Below are 27,095 nucleotides of genomic sequence, written 5' to 3' on the forward strand. Positions count from 1 at the left end.
ACCTGTCTCATAGGGCAAGAAGCAGACAGGCACTCAGAACAGAGAAGGGACTTGCCCAAGGTAGTGATCAGGATTTAAAATTTCATACTCCCAAGTGCAAAGTCTTAATCTCTCTCACACAACTGATCTCCAAGGACTGAAATTTGACAGGGTCTATATAATTTCCCTTTGCTGGAGTTCTTATCTAGAAAGGTAGGATGATATTAGTTTGGTCGATTAAAAAGTATTGAGCACTCTCTATATACTAAGATTATAATTAATGGGTTTTTCGAAGGTGCTGTGAGCTCCTTGTTGTTAGCTAGCAATTAATGTAGGTATTATTTATTTTCTCTTGATGCAGATTACTTGGCTCACTTACCACCCCAAAATGGAGGGAAGATATAATTATATATACTTAAAACAGCCTGCCAAGTAATTAGATGCCATGACTTAACTTCTTAAGCAATGAATTCTAGGAAGCTCTTATTAGCATTCAAACAGTGGAGTAAAGCCATGATAATAAACAATATAGAACTAAATCAGAATGTCTTCAGAAGAAATCTAAGATGTTTTCTTACTCGGTAGAACTCAAAGTACCTCATGGATATTAAAATTCAGCATGATTAATCTGGTTTTGACTAATTGGCCTGACTTTCTCAATTCTAGAGCTGAGGAATACTTTGAACAAATTTAAAAATGAACAACATATTTTTTTTTAAAACTCTTGGCAAAAAAAAACCAGAGTGAATAAAGCAAATGTGCTTTGAAAAAGAATCTTTGCTCAGAAGACAAATTCATTATGCAGCGAGCCTGAGTGTGCCTATGATATTTAAACATAGCTATAAATAAAAATCATCTGATGATGGGGGTGGGGTAAGAGCAAGATAACCTTGACCAAATAGCTTCATAATAGGCACTCTTTAGACAACGTATAAAAATTGACATTAAACATAGAGAAGGAATGAGATGTATTTTGTCAGCCATTCTCCTGGCCTTATGTGAGGTTTATTTTGTTGTTCCTTCCAGTTCCCTGACTTCTAAAGTTACTGAGACAGAAAGTAGAGCTTTGTAGGTGAATAAGTGGCTCTGGAATCTTCTTTGAATTCTGGTTCTGTAACTGCCTAGGTATGTGAAATTTGGCAAGTAACCTAACTTTTCTGAGTCTCAATTTTCTCCTCTATAAAGTGAGGATAATTGTAATAGTCAAATTACACGGTTCTTCCGAGAATTAAGTGAAATTATAAATTTAAAACACCGAACAGTATATAATAAATGACCAGTGAGTATTAGATATTATTTCTAACTGGTCTCTTATTCTTTTTTCCCCTCTTTATATTTTTCTTTATTGATTTCAAAGAGGAAGGGAGAAGGAGAGATAGAAACATCAATGATGATAGAGAACTATTTATTTATTTAAATATATTTTTATTGATTTCAGAGAGGAAGCGAGAGGAAGAGAGAGATAAACACATCAATGATCAGAGAGAATCATTGATCAGCTGCCTCCTGCATGCCCCCTACTGGGGACTGAGCCTGAAACCCGGGCATATGCCCTGACTGGAATCTAACCATGACTGTTCATAGATCAATGCTCAACCACAGAGCAACACTAGCCGGGCGGTCTCTGATTCTAAATATCCCTTAATGCCAATTGGAGTCCCTCGATGCCTGCTATGAAATACATAGTGGTCTTTGGAAACAAAATAATGGTATCATATAGACACAGAGGCATTGGATGAAGTGGAGATGAAGGAGAAAATTCAAGCAATGAGAGGTAGAGACTGAACAAAAAGAACACCCCTCGCTGAAATCGGTTTGGCTCGGTGGATAGAGCGTCGGTCTGCGGACTGAAAGGTCCCAGGTTCGATTCTGGTCAAGGGCATGTACATTGGTTGCGGGCACATCCCCGGTGGGGGGTGTGCAGGAGGCAGCTGGTCGATGTTTCTCTCTCATCGATGTTTCTAGCTCTCTATTCCTCTCCCTTCCTCTCTGTGAAAAATCAATAATAATAATAAAAAGAACACCCCTCTTTTCCCTTGCTATCAAGCAAACATTCAGAAGGCTTGTACAGAGAGAGAGTCACAGGATTAAATCCAAGAATTAACACAGCTAGTCAGTTTTATGCTCTTGTTGGCTCAGAATCTTATATGTGAAAAGGGTGCCATATCTGATAATATGTTCTTTGCACCAAGACCTTCTATCCCCAGAAGCCCCAAAATGAAGACCTGAGCAGAAAACATCTTAGTGGCTCTGCCTATGAGAAACCTGCCATGATCTGACCAATTAGAACTGCCCAACAATCAAAAGATTTCTGGATTCAAGATATGTAATGATGTTTGCAACTCATTGGTATCTATCCCTGTTCCTCTCCTTTGTGGTTTTCAGAAAAATTAAATTTTACTGCCCCTTCACCTGGAATTAGACTTTTATAAATGTGGCCAAAATGTTGTGGCCAGGAACTCTGCCATAGAAATAATATAGCCCTTTCCCCCAGCTACTACAGTTTGGCTAAAGAAAAATTAAAACAGAAATTACCATGTCCCATGGTAATTTCCCTGATTTCCAGACATTATTCTCAGTCACAGAGGAAATATTTTTTTTTTGCTACATAAAAAAAAAGTCTCTGGAATGGAAGGCAAAGTTCATCACTCCAGAAGACTGGGTAAACATTAACAATACTGCCACCAACTTTGTACCTATTAAAAATCTTATCATAGGAGTATGTTTATTGACATAGAACATTATTCACAATATATTAAGTGAAAAAGTTCCTTATAAGACAGCATGTGGATATAACCCTAATTTTATTATATATATATTATAAATACATGTTTATAGGAGACTTCAGAAAGATACACAGTGAGGTGTTAACATCAGTTGCTTCTGGTGAGTGGGATTGTTTTCTATTTTCATTTTAGTTACTTGATTCAACTGTAATGAAAACATATTGCTTTTATACTTGTGCAAAGAAAATCTTCAAAATATCTGAGTAAACTTGACAAGGTAACTCTTTGGGGAATTACAGGTCCAAAGAACATGTAGCAACAGTTCTGTTAAGTTTTCACTATGCTCTAGAATATTACTCAAGGGCCCGCACTTGTGAAAAGAAGTCTCACCTCTCCTGTGGCCTTCTCACGTGGTTCCTCACAAAGCATTTCAATATGACCTTTTTTCCTGCCTTCCCTCTCACTGAAAGCTCTTTCCTTCAGCTCAATCAACCCCTTACTCTTCCAGACCAATGCTGTGCTCATCCGTTTCATTCCTCCTTTCACCTCTTTGCTCAGCCTGTCCCTGTTCTCCAGATATTCTCTTGTAGCTATATTAACCCTGCTTGTCATTCAAGACCAGTTTAAGCTCCACACCCTTTGAAGAGTCCTCTTTCCTGCCTCTAGGTCTCTCTGAATTGGGAATGCCTAGAAGACCAGCAGGAAACCCCAAGAATTTAGTGGAACAGAACAGAGACCTGGCACTTGTCTGAGCTGAAGAGTGTGAATGGAGGACTTCTTGGTGAACTCATGTGAGGTGTTTCCTAAAAACTCCCAGAAACACTATGGAGGAGGGGGGCATTTTGCATGGAGCCAGAGGGGAAAACCTGTTTACATTTTGTTCTTTATTTTCCAGATGACCCAGTAAACCAGTGTTCTAGCTTGACTCCAGGTAAGATTTAGAAATCAGATCCCCGAAGCAGGTGAATTTGCAAGCATAGAGGCATCTGAGCAATGCTTTGAAAATTATTTGCAAAGATAGAAAGATGGGACCATACTGCTCTCCAGTCTAATGGAAAGAAACATTTTGGTGTATCCCCTCACAGAAGTGTTAAGCTGGTAGAGGGAACACTGGGCAGGGAGACATCCTTGACTACCAGGTACTTACTAGTATGTGATCATCCTTAAATTCTGAGCATGGTGGATGGTAAGGGAGTTAGGTCCACAAACAAAAGAAGGAACTGAAAAGAGATGGCCGATGGATAATTGGTTCTTAGAGGAAGGATGCTAATCAGTTATCTACATCTTTGGAGGAACAAACAAGAGGAAATGAACCTCTGTCAAGTAGTAACAATTATAAAGTCAGCACTTATTAAGCACTAAGCACTTACTATATGTCAAGTATTTTTCTAAGTGCTTTACATGTATTTCATCATTTATTCCTCACAATTTATGAGGCCAGTACTATTATCCTCATTTTAACAGGTGATGAAACTGAGGCATAAAGGGATTAAGTAACTTGTATAAGTAAAATAACGTGTAAGTAGAGTTATTGAGGTCAAACTTAGACAGTCTGACTTCAGTGACCAAACTCTTAACTACTAGACAGCATTTAGCATCAGATCACAAGTGATTTTCATGAAAGGAAGACTCTGACCATTGGACCATCTAACACTTTCATTGCCTAGCAATCTCCAAGGATAGAGCAATAACCAGGATCCTTCAAGTTTGCAGCTTAGTGAGTGTCCTGTGGTCCAGCCCACCCCATCAACACTATTCCCTAAATATATCTATCCCATACCCTCCTCCACTGTCTTCTGCTTGTACCATCCCCTTCTGCTCCCTTTTCTTTCCTTCCTTCCTTCCTTCCCTTCCTTCCTTCCTTCCTTCCTTCCTTCCTTCCTTCCTTCCTTCCTTCCTTCCTTCCTTAAATCCTCACCTGAGGATATTGTCCCATTGATTTTCAGAGGGTGTGGAAGAGAGAGGGAAAGACAGAGAGAAACATCCATGTGAGAGAGACACAGATTGGTTGCCTCCTCCTGCACAAGCCCCAACCAGGGCCTGGGCTGGGGAGGAGCCTGCAACTGAGGCACGTGCCCTCGAACCCTTGTTAGTTTATTTTGTCATTCCTTTCAGGTCCGAAGGCTGACACTCTATCCACTGAGCCAAACCAGCTAGGGTTGCTCTCTTTTCTTGATGTACCCTCTTTCTTTTTCTCCTACTTCTCCATTTGCCTAACCTACTGGGATAGCCCATAGGTACAGTTCGCTCCTCTTTGGGCATCAGAATAAAAAAAGGCTGCTGGTCCCTGGGCTCATCCCAACTTCTGCCACCAACAAGCTGTCTGATCTTGAGCACATTCTTTCCCATCAGTTTCCTCATCCAACGATGTAAAGATTGAACTATATTGGTGAGATCTCAAGTTATGATTCATGGGTGAATTCAGGGGGATCCATCAATTCCCAAAGGATAATGTATAGGAATTTTTAAAATTAATATTCTTATGGAGATAATTTTAGATTCCCATGCAGTATAAGAAATAAGCTGAGAGATGCCAGTTTCCCAATGGTGATATCTTATAATACTGTAGTACAATATTACAACTGAAATATTGATAGTGACAATCCACCTATCTCGTTCAGATTTGCCCAGTTTTACATACACTCACTTTTTGAGGTGTGTGTGTGTGTATTTACTGTTATAAAATTGGGAATTTTCTCTTGCATGTCCTTTTTTTCTGGGGAAACGCTCTTAGCTTTCATCAGATTCTCTCCAGTATCAGAGATGCAAAAGGTGGTTGAATTCCCAGCTCTAGGAATTCTATAAGACTACACCCAAATGTCTAGCTTTCTATTCCAACAGCCACATTTAATTAGCACTTACCACATGGCAGATGTAGGAATACATGTGGGGAAGAGGCGATGGGAAGAGGTTCAGAGAAAGCAGAATAAACCCAAAGGTGCATAAAACACAGTCAACTGAGCTTATGCCCCAGCTCGGGACAGATAATCCAACAGGTAAACAAATCATTTGTTAAACACGTACAGAAGGAGAATGGCCTTGTTGCCTGGGACAGCTTGGGAAATATTTTCACAAAACCTGATGCTTGAGCTACATCTAGAAAGATAATCCAGAATTCTTCAGCTAAGAAGAGAAGAAATGTTAAAATCACTCCATCTTAAATCATATCTATTCTAGGTGTTTTGAAGAAAACATAGGAAACCATGCCCACATTTGTTTATTTGACGATGTTAAAGTGTCAAATTCTTTAACTCCCGTGTGTTGGTGTTGAGGCCAAGGGATTTTTTCCCCCTGAGTATATTTTCCACTGTCTTGTCCAATTTGGATACTAGATCCTGCCTGCTCAGCTTGAGAAAGGCATTTTATCTCTGGCGCCTTGATCACATCAGAGCTTATATTTAAAGCATGAGTGATGAGAAGAGACCGAAGTAGGTTCCTGGCTCAGTCCCATCCCTAGATGCACCCTGGAGCACCCTCTTTCTCCCCACACCAATGCTACAGTGGTTGGTGGGAGTCAGAGTTGTCCAGAGCCATAAGTAAAACATCTTTGCTCTCCAATCACTTCTCCAGTCACTGGGACCTCCTTTCCCACTGGCTCATCAGAAAACCTCAGGGTCTCCCCATGTCTGCCCTCCCCATGTTAGGTGGTTGACTGCCTTATATGGGCTCTGGTTCAGACACTTGGGTATCTCTTTCTCTGTGGATTGCAGGTTCCACATCAGGTTCTTCAGTTCCCAGTACTATTTTCAGGGAGATTGTTCTCCTCAGTGGAATCCTCACTGCATAAGGTAGAACAAAACCCTACTCTTGGGCCCACCCTTTGAAGAACCCCCTACAAACCCCATTCAAGGCACCACTTCTTCTGACTTCTGTGTCTTCATGCTAGTTATTTAATGCCCTAACCCTCAGTATCTTCATCTATAAGATGGGGATTATAATACTACCATCCATACAGGGCTATTTTAAGCTTTAAATAAACCCATGTAAAGTTCTTAGCACATAACAAGTACTCCGTCTACATTGGCTATTATTCTTAACATCATTTTTATAATAAAATTTTTTATTGTAAAATAATTAAGTATTACTATAGAAAATTTGTGAACTACTGACAAGTTTAAGGAAGAAATAATCATACTATCCAGGGATGAGTGTTATGTATTGTTTTGATGTGTAGCCTTCCCAGCTTGTGTGTGTGTGTGTGTGTGTGTCTGTGTGTATGTGTGTATGTGTGTTCATGTTAAGAATGTCTATTCTGCCGAAACCGGTTTGGCTCAGTGGATGGAGCATCCGCCTGTGGACTGAGGGGTCCCGGGTTCGATTCCGGTCAAGGGCACGTGCCTTGGTTGTGGGCACCTCCCCAGTGGGGAGTGTGCAGGAGGCGGCTGATCGATGTTTCTCTCTCATCGATGTTTCTGGCTTTCTATCCCTCTCCCTTCCTCTCTGTGAAAAATCAATAAAATATAAAAAAAAAAAGTCTATTCTGAAACCTGATTATTTCAACTGATATAGCATATACTTAAATACTCTTAGTACATAAATACTCTTAGTCTGAGAATGGCAATTTCCCCAAGCCCTTTCCAACCCTAGGGATCATTGAAAATGTTTGGCCATTTAATAAGAAAACATAGCTCACTGCTGTTTAACTCTGTGGCAAGGTACTGACTCCTCTAAAAGCTGAGAGAGAAGGCATTGGCCTCAGAGAATTGTACCCAGTCTGATAACTTCAGTGACATTTCCCCAGTGGCTCAGTTGCTTTCCCATGTCCTAAAAGAGGTGACACAGTTGGAAGGAGGAGTGAGGGGGGCCAGGATGGGAAACAAGCCCAACTCATCACAGAGGAAGCTTGTCTCCTGATCCCAGCCCCTGCCAGTGTCAGATCACTCCCTGATGAAGCAGGCATTCTCTCTCTCCCACCTCCCACCCGAGAAAAGCCAGCATAATGCTGCCCTTTGTTATTTGAATTGATAAATTTAAACCTCTTTCTCTGCTCTGCAGTAAAAGAACTTTCTATTTTGGGCTTAGTGACATAGCCAAAACTAAGCAGAGAGCAGCAGGCTGCAGCATGAGTTAATAGTTTTTCTTCAAGGGAGAGAATCCACAGGCAAACAGAGGAGTTTCCAAAATACATTGTCTGCATAGCAACATGCAGCCTATTTGCTGTCTTTCTGCTGACAGATATATTTTAAGGTTCAACATTGAACACTATCTAACCTTCGGAGTAAGCTGATGGATTAATTCTGAACAATCAGGTTTCTAAATTCAAATAAATTCTCCAGGAATTTGTGGATACCTCCCTGTGTACCTAGAGCTGGACTAGGGATTGTCAGGGAAGAAAATTCTGTCCTCAAGGGAAATCTTAGCCACCAAAAATTATTTTGATTTGAGGAGTACCTAAAACATTTGCCTAAGAATATGCCTTCCTCTATTCCTCTGTTTCTCTGCCTGAAATTCCCACATTGACCTAGGGTCCTGGGTTTCAAGAAGCCTCCACACTGTGTTCCAATGACCCATCTGCTGCCAGCCTTGTTTGGATACAAAAAGTGGATGCAGGATTCATAGGGAACCAGGCCAAACAGAACCAAGAGTTTTCTTCTTTGCAGTCCCTGCTCTTCATTATCATAACTGTTACAGTTTTTTAAAAATATATTTTACTGGCTTCACAGGGGTCCCAAGGGCCCTGGCGGCAGTGGTGGTAGCAGAGGAGGCCGATGCCTCCCTGGGACTGCCTGGGCCGTGGTCTCCACTAAAAATAATATATATATATATATATATATATATATATATATATATATATATATATATGTTTGTGTGTGTGTGTATGTATGTGTGTGTGTGTATGTGTGTGTGTGTGTATATATATATATATATATATATATATATATATATATATATTATTGAGTTTACAGAGAGGAAGGGAGAGGGATAGAGAGTTAGAAACATCGATGAAAGAGAAACATCCATTGGCTGCCTCCTGCACGCCTTCTACTGGGGATGGAGCCCGCAACCAAGGTACATGCCCTTGACCAAAACTGAACCCGGGACCCTTCAGTCCGAGGGCCCATGCTGTAACTACTGAGCCAAACCATTTAGAGCATACCTGTTATAGTGTTGATTAAACCCCCAGCGAAGTAAATGCTTTCATTTCTTGATGTTTATGCCCATCAAGATAAGAACCAGGATAGCATTAGACATCCCTGAGTTTGATAAGAGCAGGCATGTTAGAAGACATCTCACACAAGTCCAGATATCAGTAAATGAGATTCTTTAAAAAACAAACAAACCCTGTAATCCTGCTGATCAAGTCCTGAGCCAACCTGCCTTTGCCCCTTGGTTAGCATCCTGTGACAGACATAAGAAGTGGCAGTCCTCACTCAAGGTCAGCTGAAGAGGCTTAGATTGAGTCATCCAGGACAGCTCCTTTAAAAGGGTCAGATTTAAAGTCCATCAGAAATTCTCAGTGACCATTCAGGTATATCTAAACCTTAAATGTGTGTGGAGATAAACCAAATACCTAAGTTATAAAGAAAGAAGTTATTTTCATGCTGATGTTTCCTCAGCTTTCAGATGAGGATAATGACAACACAAACTTCTAAAAGGGGACAGAAAGCTTAATTTATGATTTTTTAGGAAAGAATCAATGGAATTTTCAGATTTCTGGGAGTAAGGTAGATGCCAGAAATCGAACTATTACTGTATTTCTGAAATGTGTTTGTGAATTTAGAACTACACTTCAATACTTATAAGAAACCTGGATAATAGTCAATCATGCCAGGATGTAAGCCACACTGAATACTATTGTCACTATTATTCTCGTGCACAATCCTATATAATAAAACCCTAATATGCAAATCGACCGAACAGCAGAACAACCAGTCACTATGATGCGCACTGACCACAAGGGGGCAGACGCTCCATGCAGGATCTGCCCCTTGGTGGTCAGAGCACCGCTCAGCCAGAAGCCGGGCTCACAGCTAAGGAGCAGCGAGCAGGTGGGCAGTAAGGAGCGAGGGGTCCCGGACTGCGAGGGGGCACAGGCCAGGCTAAGGGACCCTCCCCCACCAGTGTACAAATTTCATGCACCGGGCCTCTAGTTGTAAATAAGCAAGGAGGTGGGCTTTGAAACAACACAGGGAAACAAAAGTACAAATCAGCAGGATGCATTAATAAACATCAGCGTTGGGAAAATAGTGACCACAAAGTGGGCCTGTGATATAGAAACCATAATGTAAGCTTGGCATTAGAAAGAAGAGCAAAAGTTAAAACCTGGAGTTGGCTGCCACATGACAGAAAGATCCAGAGGTTCACAAATGGCCTGGCTGCTTCACCCAGGACAAGGTACCCACCATCCAGTGGGGCCTGGCTTCTCCTTCTCAGATGCCCCAGCATAGTCTCATCCCCTTCCATCCCTCATACCAGAAATACAGCAGTGCCTGTTCCCACGTGTCTCTTGGTTAGATCTCCATTCCTATGTCCTAAAAGTCACTAGTTCACATCATTGGCTTGTTGATGCTCTCTTTAAAGAGATCTGGGGTGGCTTCTATCTCATGTGAATACAGAGTCAGCATTGCTCCCTGCTGTCAGCCAGGCTCCTATTCTTTTATCATTTAGAATGATGGAGACCATCCTAGCCAGTTTGGCTCAGTGGATAGAGCATCAGCCTGTGGACCGAAGGGTCCTGGTTTCGATTCCAGCCAAGGGCATCAGGCTCCTCCCCAGCCTGGGCCCTGGTTGGGGCTTGTACAGGAGGCAACCAATCAATGTGTTTCTTTCATATCAATATTTCTCTCTGTCTTTCCCTCTCTCTCTAAAAATCAATGGAAAAATATCCTCAGGTGAGGATTTGAAAAAAAAAAAAAGAAGAAAAAAATGAATGATGGAGACCAAGAGTAAATTTTAAGTGTTCTCACCACAAAAAAAAAAAGACAAAAGAAAAAAAAGATAATTATGTGACATGATGCAGCTGGTAATCATTTTGCAATATATAAGTATATCAATCAACATATTGCACACCTTAAACTTATACAATATTGTATGTCAACTGTATCTCAGTAAAGCTGGGACAGAGATGGGGGTAAGAATGATGGAGACTAGAATTAGCTCCAGGAGCTCACTGCAAGGTCTCAGACTGCGTTTGGATTCTCAGGCTACCCTTCCTCCCTCTCTTCTACTTAATGTCAAGTCTAAGTTATGCTATATTTGTTTGTTTGTTTATTGAATTTTAAAGTCTTTTTCTTCTGAGAGGCTCAAAGTTCATAAAAAAATTTCAGGGAGCAGTTACTTAATGATCAAGAAGTTATTTTGTCACCGGATGACTAAGCAAGAAGAAATGGACCCAAATTAAGGCAAGGGAGATTTCAGTTGACACCTGACGAAATATTTGACGAAAGATGGAACACAGGCTGGACTAGGCCACAGGCAAGAAAACGGGAACTTCATATCTTTCCAGAGCCCTTCAAGGAACAGACAGAGCAGGAGACTTTGCATAGTCTAGACTTGAGGCAAGCCTGCCTGCAAGCAGGGGAAGGCCAAGGTTCCTTTTAGATCTGGTAACACTTCAGAAGAGTGGCCAGATGCTCTAGCAAGCTGAATTTTTATTATTAACAACTGAACAAGAACCTATTCCTAGAAGAAAAAGGAGGGCTGAGAGCCTGTCTAGGATTCCAAGAGCTCAAATTACCTGCTAGGTCTACCCCTTGAGCCCTAGAAGCCTGGTTCATTTTCTTAACCACTTTTAGGGGGCCAAAGAAGGGGAATCTTAAATGTTAAAGTCCATTTAGTGGAAGAAACTTTCAAATAGTCAAATAAATCTTGCCTGTTGTGTCAAAGTCATATTTGTCAGTTATCCATGCAGAACTACTTAGGAAAATTTTCTCCTAAAGAAAACTTCCTGAAGGTATTGAACAATGCCAGAAGACAGGGGTCGCTGCGGTTCCCGGTGAGCTCAGCAGAGCTCAGCGCCAGCCCTTTCCAGCTGAGAAAGTTTCCCTTTGTTGCTTCAGCCAAGAGCTAAGGAATCCTGGGTCCACATACCAGGCTCCTTAAACAATGATGAATCTACTTCACTTCCTCCTTTATTTCCTAACCAAGAGTGTCATTCTAGTTTCGGTATGGAGGCCAGAAAGGGCTGACGACGTCACCACTTCCCCATAAGGGTTCACTCAGTCATCTTAGCAGGTTGCTTAAGAGGTAAGCCACCCTCCCCTAACTTCCTTTTGAAAGCCCAAACTAGAGATTATGGTTCTTAAATGAGGCACTCAATTTATTTTGCAACAGATGAAATTTTTCCAAACAAACCTCCAAGGTATAGGACTTGGGTGGATGTGGGGAGTTGGCCAGCACTACTGAGACCTGGCTTTCAGTATGAGCCCTGCCGCACTCAGGGCCTTTGGATAACCTTTCAAATGATGCTATGACATTTCTCAGCAATAACATTTTCTAGAACTCTATACAAAAAGAGGAAAAGGGGTAGCAGTTGTTACAGAAGATTCTGGCCTCAATTTCACCTGCTCAGAATAATCAGAGCAGTGTTGCAGCCACACCAATAAGACACACACCCTCCTGGGCCAGGCCCACGGTCTCCACCACTTAGGAATGAAGTTTGGAACAACCACTGGGTCTCTGGGGAACATGGTTGCCATTCATCCCCATTTCCCTCCTTTTCTCCTCTTCTGTACCCTGAGACTAGATTATTTATATTTTATGGGAAGAAAAAGTATGATGTATTCATTCCTCATTGCTTCAGAGAGAATCACTGTTGGTGATTGAACTGAACTCCGATGTTTCTGACACAAAAATCCAACATTTAGATAATCACCATCTCTTTGCAAGCCTTTTGAAAAATATTGGTACATCTGTGTGATCTCTTATCTTTAACATTTTATTTCATCATTCCTGAGAAATCACAGTACTCTGGGCCATGGAGTGAGGGGCTGGTTACATGGAAAGTCCTGCCATGATGAGATTACTAACTTAATGGAAGAGACTAGCTGGAGAAGAAGCTCTAGGAACACAGATAAAAGGCACAGGCAAATGAATCACTGCTCTACAGAGTTAGTTTAGGCTTGAAGACATGTGAGGGACTGAATAGTGTACTATGCATTAAGAAGAGAAAATACCAAAGGTGAAGCGATTTAGAACTACAAATTACCAGTTATAACAATAGTCACAGGAATGTAAAGTACAGCATAGGGAATCTATAATAATAAACGCATAATTGCTAATTAGACCGGACGTCCTTCCGGGTGAAGCCAGGGCTATGAGGGAAGCCCGGGTCTTGGGTGCCGAAGGGAAGCCGGTGCCAGCAGCTGGCAGCAGGCAGCCGGGGGAAGGAAGGCCTACTCTTGCATGAATTTTGTGCATTGGGCCTCTAGTATAGTTGATAATATTGTAATAATTATATATGCTGTCAGGTAGGTACTAGATTTATTGAGGGGGTCACTTAGTAAGTTGTATAAATGTGTAATCACTACGTTATACACCTGAAATTAATATAATATTGCATGTCAACTGTAATTGAAGGAAACATTTAAAATAATAGAAATTACTGGGTATGCACAAATTTCTAAAAATAATTCATCAGTATTTCTCCTTTTTTGCTATAATACTCAACTCAAAATCTAAACATTGCTAATTCTGCCCTCTACTTAGAGTGATTATTTTTTAAAAGATGTATAATTTTGCCCAGCTGGCATGGCTCAGTGGTTGAGTGTTGACCTATGAACCAGGAGTGTTGACCTATGAACCAGGTTGAGTGTTGACCTATGAACCAGGAGGTTCCATTCACATGCCCAGCTTGCAGGCTTGATCCCCGGTGTGGGCCATGCAGAAGGAAGCCGATCAATGATTCTCTCTCATCACTGATATTTCTCTCTCTCTCCTCTCCCTTCCTCTCTGAAATCAATAAAAATTTAAAAAATAAAAATAAAAATATGCATAATTTCAAACATATTTAAAAGTAGGCCTTCTGTAAAAGCTAATAATTATTCACTAATTTATATAGTGAAGAGTATAATGATCACCCATGCACACATTATCCAGCTTCAGCAATCATCAACTCTTGGCCCTTATTTTATCTGCACTCCCAATGACTTCCCCCATTCTGTGCTATATCAAAGCAAATAGTAGGCATCATATAATTTCATTATAGATATTCAATATGTAGCTCTAAAAGATAAAAGTCTTTTTTAACATAATCAGTCCCATACTTGAAATTAATAATTTTATAATATCCAGGTAATCATGTTTTAGGAAGCAAATAAAAAATGTTAACCAGTGGGGAGATGTGAAATACTGCCATTCCCACAGGCAGTGGTTGAACATGGCATGTCTCTAGCTTTGCAGATAAAACCTCAGAAAGTGGGTGATGAGATCTCATAGTCAATCTAATTTTTTTAGAGGTCTTTTTTTTTTTTTTTTCCTCAGAGGGAGCGAGGGAGATAGAAACATCAATGATGAGAGAGAATCATCGATTGGCTGCTTCCTGCACATGTGCCCTGACAGTGAATAAAACCATGACCTCCTGGTTCATGGGTCAATTCTCAACCACTGAATCACACCGGCCAGGCCAACCTAATTTTTATTATGTATTTATCCTGCACTTCAGGATGAGAAATTATGAGATGAAATCCCCATTTAAAAAAAATTAGCCTGCCTCCTATGAGTGATTCCCTTTGGACAGTGGAGACCATGTAATTAGCCAATGTCATGATGTCATCTCACATGTTGCCTCAGAGCTACACACATAACTCAGGAATGTGAGTGAGCAGTGTGGGCAAGGGAATTACTTGCAGACCCAGAGCAATGTGCAGAAGCAACAGTGTATGAGAGTTTTCCAGTTCCTAATTCTTTTGGCTTCTATTCCTCTGGAAATACTTTAGGAATTTATTGGACATGTAATAACATTTAGTGGCATTCATAAGGGTTAGAAGAGGAAGTAGAGTCATGTAAAAAGGGTTTTTGTTCTAAGGAATATATATATATATGTATATATAATATATAATATACATAATATACAATATATAACATATCATATGTCATATAATTAATATATTATTAGTATATGTATAGTATAATCCAGATTATACTGTATATATTCTCTGTATTCCTTTGTAATGGATTGTAATGTTCCTTTAAGAATATTATACAAACATAGGTTGGTTTATGTATTTCCCAAAGACTTTTAGGAAAAAAATTCTCTAAACCTAAATCTATTTTTAAAGCTTTCAAACAGAGCACATTTTGTAAAGCTAATTTATGTGCTTTGTGTCTCAATTTTTGAGCATGGTGTTTTTTTCTTTCTTTCTTAAAATTAAACAATCCCAACTAGGCTTGCAGGAGGAAATCACATGTTCTTTGGTCTGTGCATGCCTTTTCACTCCTGTCCCCCACTACTGCAATAGCCATCTATGGTTTTTATGCCTTTTCTCTTGCCCCTTCCTACTGAGTTGTCTTCCTAAAGCATATGTTTATTACTGCCACGTCACTAATAGGCATTTAATGCTTCCATCACCTTCCAAAACCCCCCAATTCCTTAGTATAGCTTCCAGGTTCTCTGAGGTCTGCCCTGTCTTACAGGAACCACCTTATTTCCCCCTGCTCTCCACTCTACACATACTCTGTTCTCCAGCCATCAACTAGTAAATCAATGATGAGAGTGACACATCGATTGGTTGTCTCCCACACACACCTAGAATGGGGCCAGGGATCAAACCTGCAACTGAAATACTTGCCCTTGACTGGAATCAAACCTGGGATCCTTCAGTCCGCAGGCCGACACTCTCCACTGAGCCAATCCGGCTAGGGCAGTAAATGTTTTTAGAACATGGCCCATGTTTTTCCAAACACTGACCCACTGACTTCCCTTTCTAGAATAAAAGTATAGCATACCCTTCATGTCAAACTACATCGAATCCTGGCTCTGTCACCTACCAGCTAGGTGACTGATAAAATCACTTAATCTGCCTGAGCCGGGAGTTTGAAGATTTGGTTGTATTAAGCAAGTCAAATGCTTAGCACAGCGCCTGGCACATAATAAACATCCAGTATATGATAGCTCTTATTTCAATCTATTAAGGTCCTTCGATCAAGAGACACTACCCCTTGAAGCCTTTTTAGTTCCCCCAGCTGAAAGTCTTATCTCCTTCCTCAAGGATCCCACAGATCGTTCATACCTCTTTCTCAGCACTAATCACTTTCTGTCTTGTATTACTATTGTTATTTAGATATGCATCTCTGTTCCACTTTACTAAATCCCTGCCATGTACTAAATGCCATGGGGAATAAAATATGAAGGAAACTTGGTTCTTTGCCATACACATGCTCACACTCTAGTTAGCAAACAGAAACAGACATTGAAAACTCAAAAATAATTCAGTGATGTTTGTTGAATAAAGCTGTGGCTCATTATAATATCAATATTATGATATTGTTTCCCTGAGGGTCTCTTTTACAGAAAAATCTCCAACTCTGAGCTAGATTTTAGCCCAGGGATCATTTCTCCTACTACTAAATAGAATATTCCTCTTGAGAGCAAATACAGTGAAATACAATCGAACCCAGCTGAGTTTAGGGGACTCAAGAGAAAGGCAATATCAGTGATGTTGTCAGATTTGAGTGATACGATCAAACTATGACTTCCCCTGTTCTCAAAGCTTTTGCCAAAATAAATACACAGTGTTGGACCTAAAATATGGCACAAGGCTAAAGCCCTTCTAGTCTCCTTTTCCTGATGATGCTGTTGTGATGTGCATTCTTGGTGTATGTATAATTCAAGGGCAGACCGGATGGTGAAGGCTGCATGTCCATGCTGCCTCCTCTCACTCTATCTATGGATAGTCAAGACCATGAGGTCAGTGACTACCATTGGGATTCAGCTTCAGAAAGCTGGCAGTCCTGAGTACTGAAGTCCTAAATCTTTATTGTACTAAATGAAACTGTAAGTCAGTGCCAGGTTGTCAGGGTCAACAAGACTTCAAGTGAGACTGCTCAGGATGCTGCCTCACCCAAATACCTGAAGATAAAACAACACCTACAACAAGAAACAATGCAACTGGACAGCATATTTTGACCGTGTGAACTGGTATGTCATCAAGACAGCTCCTAATGAAATAATTGCTCTGGGCTGCCAAAAACAGGACTGGCTTGTTCTTCTGGGCAGAGCCAATCACCCCCTTTCTCTTGCTGCCCTCTACTCCAGGCTGGCTGAAGCCTAGGCTGATTTCTTCACTCTATCTCTAGAGCTCTAGCTCTGTGGGTAACTGTGGAAGAGAAAGCTTTACTCAACTATGGGCTGTTTTGTGTTTATGAAACATTAAAAAATTAAATGTATGGTCAAAAATGGGCCTAAATGTTTTAAAGACAGTTCATTCCCAGAAAGCTAAGAATATTATAAAATCCCTAATTACATCACATTTTGATCACAGTATCAAACAGTATTTCCAGCATTTGTACATACTTTCTCTGTTTTCTTTTCTTCACAACTGAGTATGCCATCTGGCATGTGACTAAGATGAGGCTAAAGATTCACTGCTCTTAGTGCCCCTAAGGTGCTCATTTTGTCTTAACGATATCACATTCATGAGAGTCAAGCTTCTAATCACTAGCACCAGCAGCTTCATTTTTCCACTTCAAATAAATTCTTGGTCCTGGCTTGGTAGCTCAGTAGGTTAGAGAGTCATCCCAATATGCCAAGGTTGCAGGTTTGATGCCTGGTCAGTCAGGGCACATATGAGAATCAACCAATGAATGCATAAATAAAAGGAACAATCCTAATATATAAAAACCCAGGGTCCGTAACATCCAAAACAACTGAAGGCTTGACCAACTGGAAGTCAGTCCTGCAGTCAGCGCTGGGTTGCCCAGCACTGACTGCTGAGGGGGCTGCGGATCAGGCCTGGGGAGAGAAAGACAGGATCTGATCCACAGCCTCCATGGCAGCTGTTGATCAGCTGTTGCCTCTCTCTTTCTCTCCAGGCTTCGCTAGCAGCCACGCCTCTCTTTCTCTCTGGGCCTCCACGGGGGCTGCTAATCAGCCCTGCCTCTCTGATCAGGCCTGGAGATAGGCCTGGAGATGCTGCCTGGCATAGAAACTGACCAATCAGAACCAAATCTGGATGAACTGTGAGGAGTCAATGGCTGCCTAGGAGGCAGAGCTTTTGACGCTAACTGGCATAGAAACCAACCAATCAGAACCAAATCTGGGTGAAGTGGGAGGACCCAAAGGCTGCTTAGGAGGCAGAGCTTTTGGCGCTGACTGACATAGAAAGTGACCAATCAGAACCTAATCTGGGTAAACTGCGAAGGCAGAAGCTAAGGTGGGGGCTGAGGAGGGGTTTTAAGGGCAACAGCTGTTTGGTGTAAGGTGTAAGAAAGCGGTTCAATTTTTTAATGACTGGTTTGGCAGTATAGTGCATATGGTTGGCTATCAGTCCAAATATAGGGATTATGTATTTTTGTCTGCTAAGAGCATCTCCTCCTGCTGAAAAAGGCTACCCACCCCCCCATTTAAGCAATCCTATCCTATATAATCTATCTATACTAATAAAAGGGTAATATGCTAATTAGACCGGGTCAACTGGCCATCTTCCGGACATCTGACTTCCTTCCGGACAAAGCCATGCTGGTGGGGGCTGAGGCAGAGAGGGCAGTTGGGGGCAAGATCAGGCTGGCAGGGGAAGGCAGTTAGGGGCAATCAGGCAGGCAGGTAGGTGAACAGTTAGGAGCCAGCAGTCCCAGATTGTGAGAGGGTGCAGGCTGGGCTGAGGGAACCACCCCCTCATGCACGAATTTCATGCACCAGGCCACTAGTAAATTGATGTTTCTCTCTCTCTTTCTCTCCCACCCTCCCTCCCTCTCTCACCCCCTTCTCTCTCTGTCTCTAAAATGCAATTTAAAAAAAATCTAACCCTTTCTTAAAAAATAATTCTTATTTTTTATGTATGTTTTCATTTCTTTTAGAGAGGAAGGGAGAGGGAGAGAGAGAAGCATCAATGATGAGAGAGAATCATTGACTGGCTGCCTCCTGCATGCCCCCTACTGGGGATCAAGCTCGCAACCCGGACATGTGCCCTTCCAGGAAATGGATCCATGACCTCCTGATTCATAGGTTGACACTCAACCATATTGAGCCACACTGGTTGGGCAATAATTCTTATAAGAAAGAGAAAAATATTCAAATTGTCATATAAGTACCACTGGGCCAACAATGAGAGCAACACTTTAAGACTCTGCCATGAATGCAGTAGAGGACGTCAGACTCCAGTAGCCCAAAGGATAAAAGAGAGCCTTAATATAAGACAGGTGGACTAAGGAGAAGTTGTAAGATCAGTGAGTACAAAATTAAAATGAGTGAAATATGAGGGATGCTTGTTCTATTAAAACTACCTTTGTATAGCACCTCTGGGTTACAACCTACTTCCATGTACATTATCTGATTTGATCGTCACCTTACTTTTTCATCTTATTCCACACCCTTCTTCAGTTTCAGGGAAGAGCAAAGTGAGTAAGATGACAGAAATCAGTATTTGCTTAGCATGAATTATTAGTAAACAAAGAAGTACTATCTATATCTTACTTGATGTAATACATATTGAGTAACTACATAACCATCTAATGGGGTGTTAAGAGGAAAGATTACAGGACTTCTTTACATAGGTATATAAGAGGGACAAAACCCAACATTATCACAGAGTTAAATGATTATCAGTGATGTACACACCAGGCATCTTTGGACATGGCTGCTGGTTTCCATAAGCCGCCTGAAGAAGCCTAGATTCTCAGCCCATCAATGGAGCCAGCAACTGCCCTTTGCAGAATGAGATCCCCAAACAGGTTAAGCAGAACTTCACTCAATGCCTTGCCAGCGTAGCCCATCAACAATTCTTAAAAAATTAAAACAGAAGCTTGATTCAAGAAGAATGTAAAAATATGAGAAATATGGATAGTTGACCACTGATTAGATAATTGGTGGTATTAAGAAACTGTTAATAACTGTAATAAAGGCACATAGTTATCTATATAATAAAAGCGTAATATCCGGGTGTCGTTCCTTCCAGACAAAACCACAGCGGGTGGGAGCTGCGGCAGAGGCAGCAGAGGCTCCCACCTACCCCCCAACCCTAACAGTGGCTGGCAGGGGCCAGGACCAAGGCCCTTGCACGAATTTCGTGCATCAGGCCTTAGTGTATTTATAAGAAGAGGAATGACTCGGGGAGGGTTACACAACGTCATGGACACATCAGTATTATTATATTATTCTCTATATATTTTTATATTTCTGAACTACTTCACAATAAAAATACACATTAACATTAAAAAATGAAACACCCAACAGTGTGGCTCAGTGGCTGAGCATTGACCTATGAATCAGGAGGTCACAGTTCAATTCCAGGTCAGGGCACATGCCTGGGTTGCAGGCTCGATCCCTAGTGTAGGAGGCAGCCAATCAATGATCTCATCATTGATGTTTCTCTCTCTCCATGCCTTTCTGAAATTATATATATTTTCACACACACACACACACACACACACACACACACACACACACACGCACGCACAAAGAAACATGCAGTACCTATTTAGTCAGGGGCACTGACCTTTTAAAAAAAAAAAAGAAAGAAAAGCTGTTTGGCTCAGTGGATAGAGCATTGGCCTGAGGAACGAAGGGTCCTGGGTTTGATTCCAGGCAAGGACATGTACCTTGGTTGCAGACTCTGGGCCCTGGTTGGGGCGCATGCAGGAGGCAACCCATGAATGTGTTTCTCTCACATCGATATTTCTCTCTTTCTCTCTTCCACTCTCTCTAAAAATCAATGGAAAAAATCCTCAAGTGAGGATTAAAAAATAAATAAAATATAAAATAAAAGACTGTCTTTTAAAAAAAGAAAAGAAGAGTTCTGGAAGAGTCCTCCTCTTCTTGGATTGACTTCCAAGAACAATACCCATCTTTACCCAACCCTCAGCTTGTAAGAATTGCTTTCTATGTTAAAATATTTTTATGAAAAAATATTTCTAGCAGGTTTAAGTAATGACAATAAAATCCTTTGAACCCAAGGGACACAAGAAACCTAACATTACTAACACCACTGAATCGCCAGGCAGATAGAGCTGCTATTCTGAATTTTGTGTTTATTATTCCTCCAATTTTGTGTTTATTACTCTCTCCAATCACCTCCCCAGCAGATAGAGCTGCTATTCTGAATTTTGTGTTTATTATTCCTGGCCTTTCTTTATAATCTAATCATATAATTGTCTATTTTAAGGTATAGTTTTTGTTGTTTTGTTTTGTTTTGTTCGTTTGTTTTTGGCTAATCCGCATCTGAGGATATTTTTCCATTGATTTTTAGAGTGGAAAGGGAGGGGAAGAGACAGAAAGAGAAGCATTGATGTGAAAGAGATACATTGATTTGTTGCCTCCCGCATGTGTTCCAACCAGGGCTGGGGACCAAGCCTGCAACCGAGGTGCCTTTGACTGGAATTGAACCCAGGACCCTTTAGTTGGTGGGATGACATTCTATCCACCTAGCCAGACAGACTAGGAAGGTATAGTTTTTTATAAAGATGAGAGCAGATGTTAATGAATTTTATTAATTGATTTTAGAGAGAGATTGAGTTGTTCTACTTATTTATGCATTTATTGGTTGATTCTTATATGTGCCCAGACTGGGGTTCAAACCCTGAACCTTGGCATATCAGGATGATACTCTAACCAACTGAGCTACTCGGCCAGGGCTAGTTTTGCGTGTGTTTAACTTATACATGTGGAATCATATTGTGACTTGTTTTTTGTGTGAAATATGTAAGATTTATCTATGTTGATGCATGTAGTTGCTGTTCATTCATTTAAAAAAATATTTTATTGATTTTTTTACAGAGAGGAAGGGAGAGGGATAGTTAGAAACATCAATGAGAGAGAAACATCTATCAGCTGCCTCCTGCACACCCCCCACTGGGGATATGCCTGCAACCAAGGTATATGCCCTTAACCAGAATCGAACCTGGGACCCTTTAGTCCGCAGGCGGATGCTCTATCCACTGAGCCAAACCAATTAGGACCTGTTCATTCATTTTTACTCTGTGTTAAATATATTACTATTTATTTATTCAGTCTGTTGTTGATGGACTTTTGGATTGTTTCCAGTTTTTGTTATAACAGATAACTCTGCTGGAAACATCCTTATACTTTTCTCCTGAGGTCCATGTACAATATTTCTCTCAGGTAAACACCAAGGAGAGGAACAGTTGGGCATAGGGTGTGCCCATCTGATAAATAATGTCAGATTTCCCAAAATGGTTGTCCCAATGTACAGTCCCACCAGCAATGTATGAGAGATCCCATTGCTCCATATCCTCACCAACAATTGGTATTGACAATTAGTTTTTGCCAATTGGGTGAGAGTGAGAACTGGAATATGAGGTTTTAATTTCTCTTTCCCTGCTTAAAAATAAGCTGAGGCTTTTGTTGTTTTATTGGCCATCTTTCTGTCTTTGTGAAATATCTGATTCTGCACTTTGCTCACTTTGGGAAGATATGTTGTCTTTTTTATTTATTTTTTAAAAGGAATTTACTGTATATTCTAGATATAATAATGTAAGTTTCCAGTTGTGTCTTGCCTTTTTGCTTTTTTAAAAGGTGTTCTGTGATGAAGAGTAGTCCTAATTTCCATGTAAGTAAATTTGTTCATATATTGTTTTCTTTTGCTTTGTGTAATGGTATAAACCTAAGGCAAGAATCTAATTCCTTTTTCTTAAGTATGGATTGCCAATTGTCCTACTCCTATTTCTTTAATAGTGTAGCCTCTCCTCACTGTACATCAGTGCCACCTGTATCATATATTGTTTCTATACATGTACGAGTTTATTTTTAGGCCTTATATCGGTTCCAGTGATGTATTTTCTACCCTTACACATTACAGATTTATGAGTCTTGAGGTCTGGTTAGGCAACGTTTTCTACTTTATTCTTCTTTTTAAATATGTTTTAAAATAAACAGCCTTTGCTGTTACATAAGAATTTTAGAATGAAGTTGTCAAAGTCCATTGGGGGGGAAAAAGCACAAACAATCCCCATTGGGATTTTATTGAGATTTGTTGTGAAAAGCTGACATCTTTATATTTAATTAGTAGCCCTGCGCACGAATCCATGCATGAGTAGCTCACTGCCGCTTGCCTCAGCTGGCCGCCCTGGCCCACTGCTCTCTGCTGCCCTCCAGTAGCTCTCTGCGGCTCATAGCTTGCTGCCCTGCCCTCCTGCTGTTGGTCGTCAAAGCGTAAGGACCATTTGCATATTACCTCTTTATTATATAGGATGCCTGTTGAAAGGAGGCAGTTGTAGAAATTCTTCTTGCTGAGTTTCAAAGGCATTCCTTAATATATGTAGAGTTTTTTGCAGATTCACTTTTTCAGATTCAGAAAATTCCCTCCCATTCCTAATTTAAAAGAGGTTTCTTTCCACCCAGCCAGCTTGGCTCAGTGGTTGAACGTCAACCTTTGAACCAGGAGGTCACAGTTTGATTCCTGGACAGGACACATGCCTGGGTTGTAGGCTTGATCCGCAATGTGGGGCGTGCAGGAGGCAGCCGATCAATGATATCAATGATTCTCTGTCATCATTGATATTTCTATCTCTCTCTCCCTCTCTGAAATCAATAAAAAATATTTTAAAGAGAGGTTTCTTTCCACCTTTTATAAAAATTGATATTGAATTATATCAAATATTTTTTTTCTGCAGAAACTAAAAACTAATCCACCCCCTTTAATATGTTAGAGTGGTAGACTTCAATAATAGGTTTTCTAATCAACCTTGCATTCTGGGATAAACCCAACTTAATTGTTACATATTATCACTTTTATATAGTCTAGATTTTGCTTGCTACTATTTTGTTTAGGATTTTTATACTTGTTTATGAGCTTGGGCTGTTATTTTCCTTGTTTTACTGACTTTGCCTGGCTTTGGTTTCAAGACTATTCCATGCATTCATTCATTGAACAGTTTTCAATCCCCCTTAAGCACTATTTCTAGGCACTTGGACATATCATAAACAAAGGAGAAAGCTATCCCTATTCTGATGGAGATTATATTCTAGCCTCATAAAATGAATAGAAGTATGTTCCTCTTTTTCTATTCTCTGGAGGAGCTGTATGACTTGGGAATTCTCTCTTCCTTAAATGTTTGAAAGAACGTATTTGTTAAGCTCTCTGGGCCTGGTATTTTAACAATTGATTCTTTTTCTTTACTGGTTACAGGGTCATTCAGGTTTTCTTTTCTTTTTTTTTTTAAAATATATTTTATTGATTTTTCACAGAGAGCAAGGGTGAGGGATAGAGAGCTAGAAACATCGATGAGAGAGAGACATCGACCAGCTGCCTCCTGTACACCCCCCACCAGGGGATGTGCCCGCAACCAATGTACATGCCCTTGACCGGAATCGAACCTGGGACCATCCAGTCCGCAGACCGACGCTCTATCCACTGAGCCAAACCGGTGTCGGCTCATTCAGGTTTTCTACCTATTTTTTGAGTCAGTTTTAACCAACATTTTGTAGGAATTTTTCCCATTTCATTTAAATTTTTAAATTTATTGGTCTTCAGTTGCTGGCAATGTTCTCTTACTATTTTATTTTTTAATTTCTATTATCTCTGTCCTCATGGCCCCCTTCTCATTTGTTAACTTACTTGCCCCTTCCTTGTTGTTCTTGATCAGTTTCATAGGCTTGTCAATTTTGCTAGTCTTATAAAAAAATCAGCTTGCAGATTTGTTCTCTATTGTACTATATCTCAATTTCTCATTTCATTAATTTCTGTTCTTACACTTGTTATTTCCTTCCATTTTGGTTTTATTCTGTTCTTAAAAATTCTTCAGTTAGTGTTTAGTTCACTCATTTTCAGCTATTATCTTCTGATAGAAACATTTAATGTTACACATTTCCTTCTAACTATTACAAGTCTTTTTAAAACTTATATAAAAATTATAACACATATACAACAAAATCACAAGAGTTCAATGAACTGTCACAAAATGAGCAGAACACATGTAATTACCATGATGCAGGTCAAGAAACAGAATATTACTAGGACATCTGAAGCCCTCCTCATGCCCCTCCCAATCACAATCTCCTGTTTTTCCCAAAGGTAACCATTATCACCATGGATTAGTTTTACCTGTTTTTGAACTTTATGAAAACAGAATAATGTAGTATGTATTCTTTTGTGTTTGGCTTCATTTATTCAATATTATATTTGTGGTATACATCTAGGTTGTTACATATGGGTAATTTGCACATGGGTGTAATTTGTTCATTTTTACTGCTATATAATATTTCTTTATATGAAAATACCAGAATTCATTTATCCATTCTACCATTGATGAACATTTGTGTGGTTTCTAGTTTGTAGGTATTACAAATAATGCTGATATGAACATTGGATTCTTATTTTAAAATAATTTTTCAAACTTGTAGAAAAGTTATAAGAACAGTACAAAAGAACATGTTTTTCCTGAATCATTTGAGACTAAGTTGTTAGCATAATGCCCCCAAATAACTTAGAATTTATATGTAATTCCTACAAACAATGGTATTTCCTTCCTTCCTTCCTTTCTTCCCTTTTTTTCCTTTCCTTTCCTTCCTTCCTTCCTTCCTTCCTTCCTTCCTTCCTTCCTTTTTCTTTCTTTCAAATTTTACTTTATTGATGTGAGAGAGAGAGAAACATTAATGTGAGAGAGAAACATCTATTGTTTGCTTCCTGCACGTGGCCCGACGGGGGACAGTACTGCAACCTGGTAATGTGCTCTCATCAGGAATTGAGCCTACCACCTTTTGTTGTACAGAACGATGCTCGAACCAACTGAGCCACACTGGCCAAGGCAACAATAGTATTTTCTTACTTAATCCCAATACAATAATCAAAAGCAGGAAATTCACATTAATATATTACTACTATCTAATCCACAGAACTCATTCAAGTTTTCCCAGCTGTTCCAGTGTGTTTTTCGTAGCAAAATACTCCAGTCCAGGATCATATGTTTTATTTAGCTTTCCTATCTCTCTTTCTTTCAATATGGAATAGTTCTTCAGTCTTTTCTTGGCTTTTGTGGCCTCCACCATTTTGAATATTACAGCCCAGTTATTTTGTATAGTGCCCCAAAATTTTAGTTTTTCTAATATTTCATTATGTTTAGATTCAGGTCATGTATTTTTGGCAGGGATATCAGAGAAATAATGTTTTTTTTTTTCATTGTATCCTGTCAGGTGGTAAATGACATCAATTTGTCCCATTAATGAGAATGTTCACTTTGACCAATTTACTGAGGTGTTTTCTAACAGGTTTCATCTCTATAAAATTACTATTTTTTTCCTTTAGAATAAGTATATTGTGGGAAGATACTTTGACACTCTGCAAATATCCTGTTCAGTTTTAGCATCTATCAATGATTCTTGCCTGCATTAATTATTAGTGTGATGTCTGAGAATGGGTTTCATTTTAGCTATTTTTAGGATTTAAACTATTTTTGTTCCCATTTTCCAGCTGGGAAAACTGAAGCCTTAGAGCACCACACATATATGCCCCAGCGGAGAAGTGGTAAAGGCATGATTGGACTCTATTACTCCATCTGTACTCGATGGCTTTTAATAAAAATAGAATGTTCATTTAATAAATATTTTTTTAAAAAAGCCCAGGAGTTTACAGGTATAGTTTCAATAAATAGTCTGATACTACCAGATATTGTTTGGTGGATAGAAATGAAAGAAACCAACTTTTCAAACTCGAATCTATCCAACAATAATCCAAGGAAGACTATTGATGGCAGAATTATTCCATAATAAATCTTGCTTTTAAAGTTTTTCATGAGGCATCAGATTCTTTCAACATTGTAATAAATAGTTTGATGTAATAATTATTAGTCACAAAGAAATTACTCAGGGATGCCCAAAAGATAATGGCTGAAATGTATATAAATAATCTATAGCTTGGTTTACATGTCCTAAGACTTTAGAGTCATTCATCTGAGGAAACCCAATTCCTAACATTTTAAAAAATATATTTTTATTGATTTCAGAGAGGAAGGGAGCGGGAGAGAGAAATAGAAACATCAATGATAAGAGAGAATCATTGATCGGCTGCCTCCTGCACATCCCACTTAAATGTTTGAAAGATTGAGCCCTATAACCCAGGCATGTGCCCTGACCGGGAATCAAACCGTGACCGCCTGGTTCATAGGTAGACACTCAACCCCTGAGCCACACAGGCCGGGCCCTGGCATGCATTTTTATTGCATCTCCCATCTAGAGGAGCAAGAAGCATTGATTTAGAGCAAAAAGCATTGCTGCGTTAGTACCCCATCTTCATAGCTAGTTCAGTCTAACAGGGGACGAATAGTGTTGTCCAGTTACACCAG

The 27,095-nt window shown here is 40.0% G+C and overlaps 1 long non-coding RNA gene across 2 annotated transcripts; it reads left to right on the forward strand.

Moving 5' to 3' along the window:
* The first annotated feature begins 1,031 nt into the window (after nucleotides 1–1,031).
* On the forward strand, nucleotides 1,032–26,280 carry LOC114232283 (uncharacterized). Of its 2 annotated transcripts, XR_008556380.1 has the most exons (5): nucleotides 1,032–1,104; nucleotides 3,372–3,496; nucleotides 3,601–3,636; nucleotides 11,806–11,891; nucleotides 26,225–26,280. It is a non-coding gene; the product is annotated as an uncharacterized LOC114232283 (long non-coding RNA). The 2 variants fall into 2 exon arrangements; XR_003618324.2 differs by lacking the exons at nucleotides 11,806–11,891; nucleotides 26,225–26,280 and adding an exon at nucleotides 10,973–11,511.
* Nucleotides 26,281–27,095: the final 815 nt, after the last annotated feature.

This window comes from Eptesicus fuscus, chromosome 6 (genome assembly GCF_027574615.1).
Source record: "Eptesicus fuscus isolate TK198812 chromosome 6, DD_ASM_mEF_20220401, whole genome shotgun sequence".
Lineage (NCBI taxonomy): Eukaryota > Metazoa > Chordata > Mammalia > Chiroptera > Vespertilionidae > Eptesicus > Eptesicus fuscus.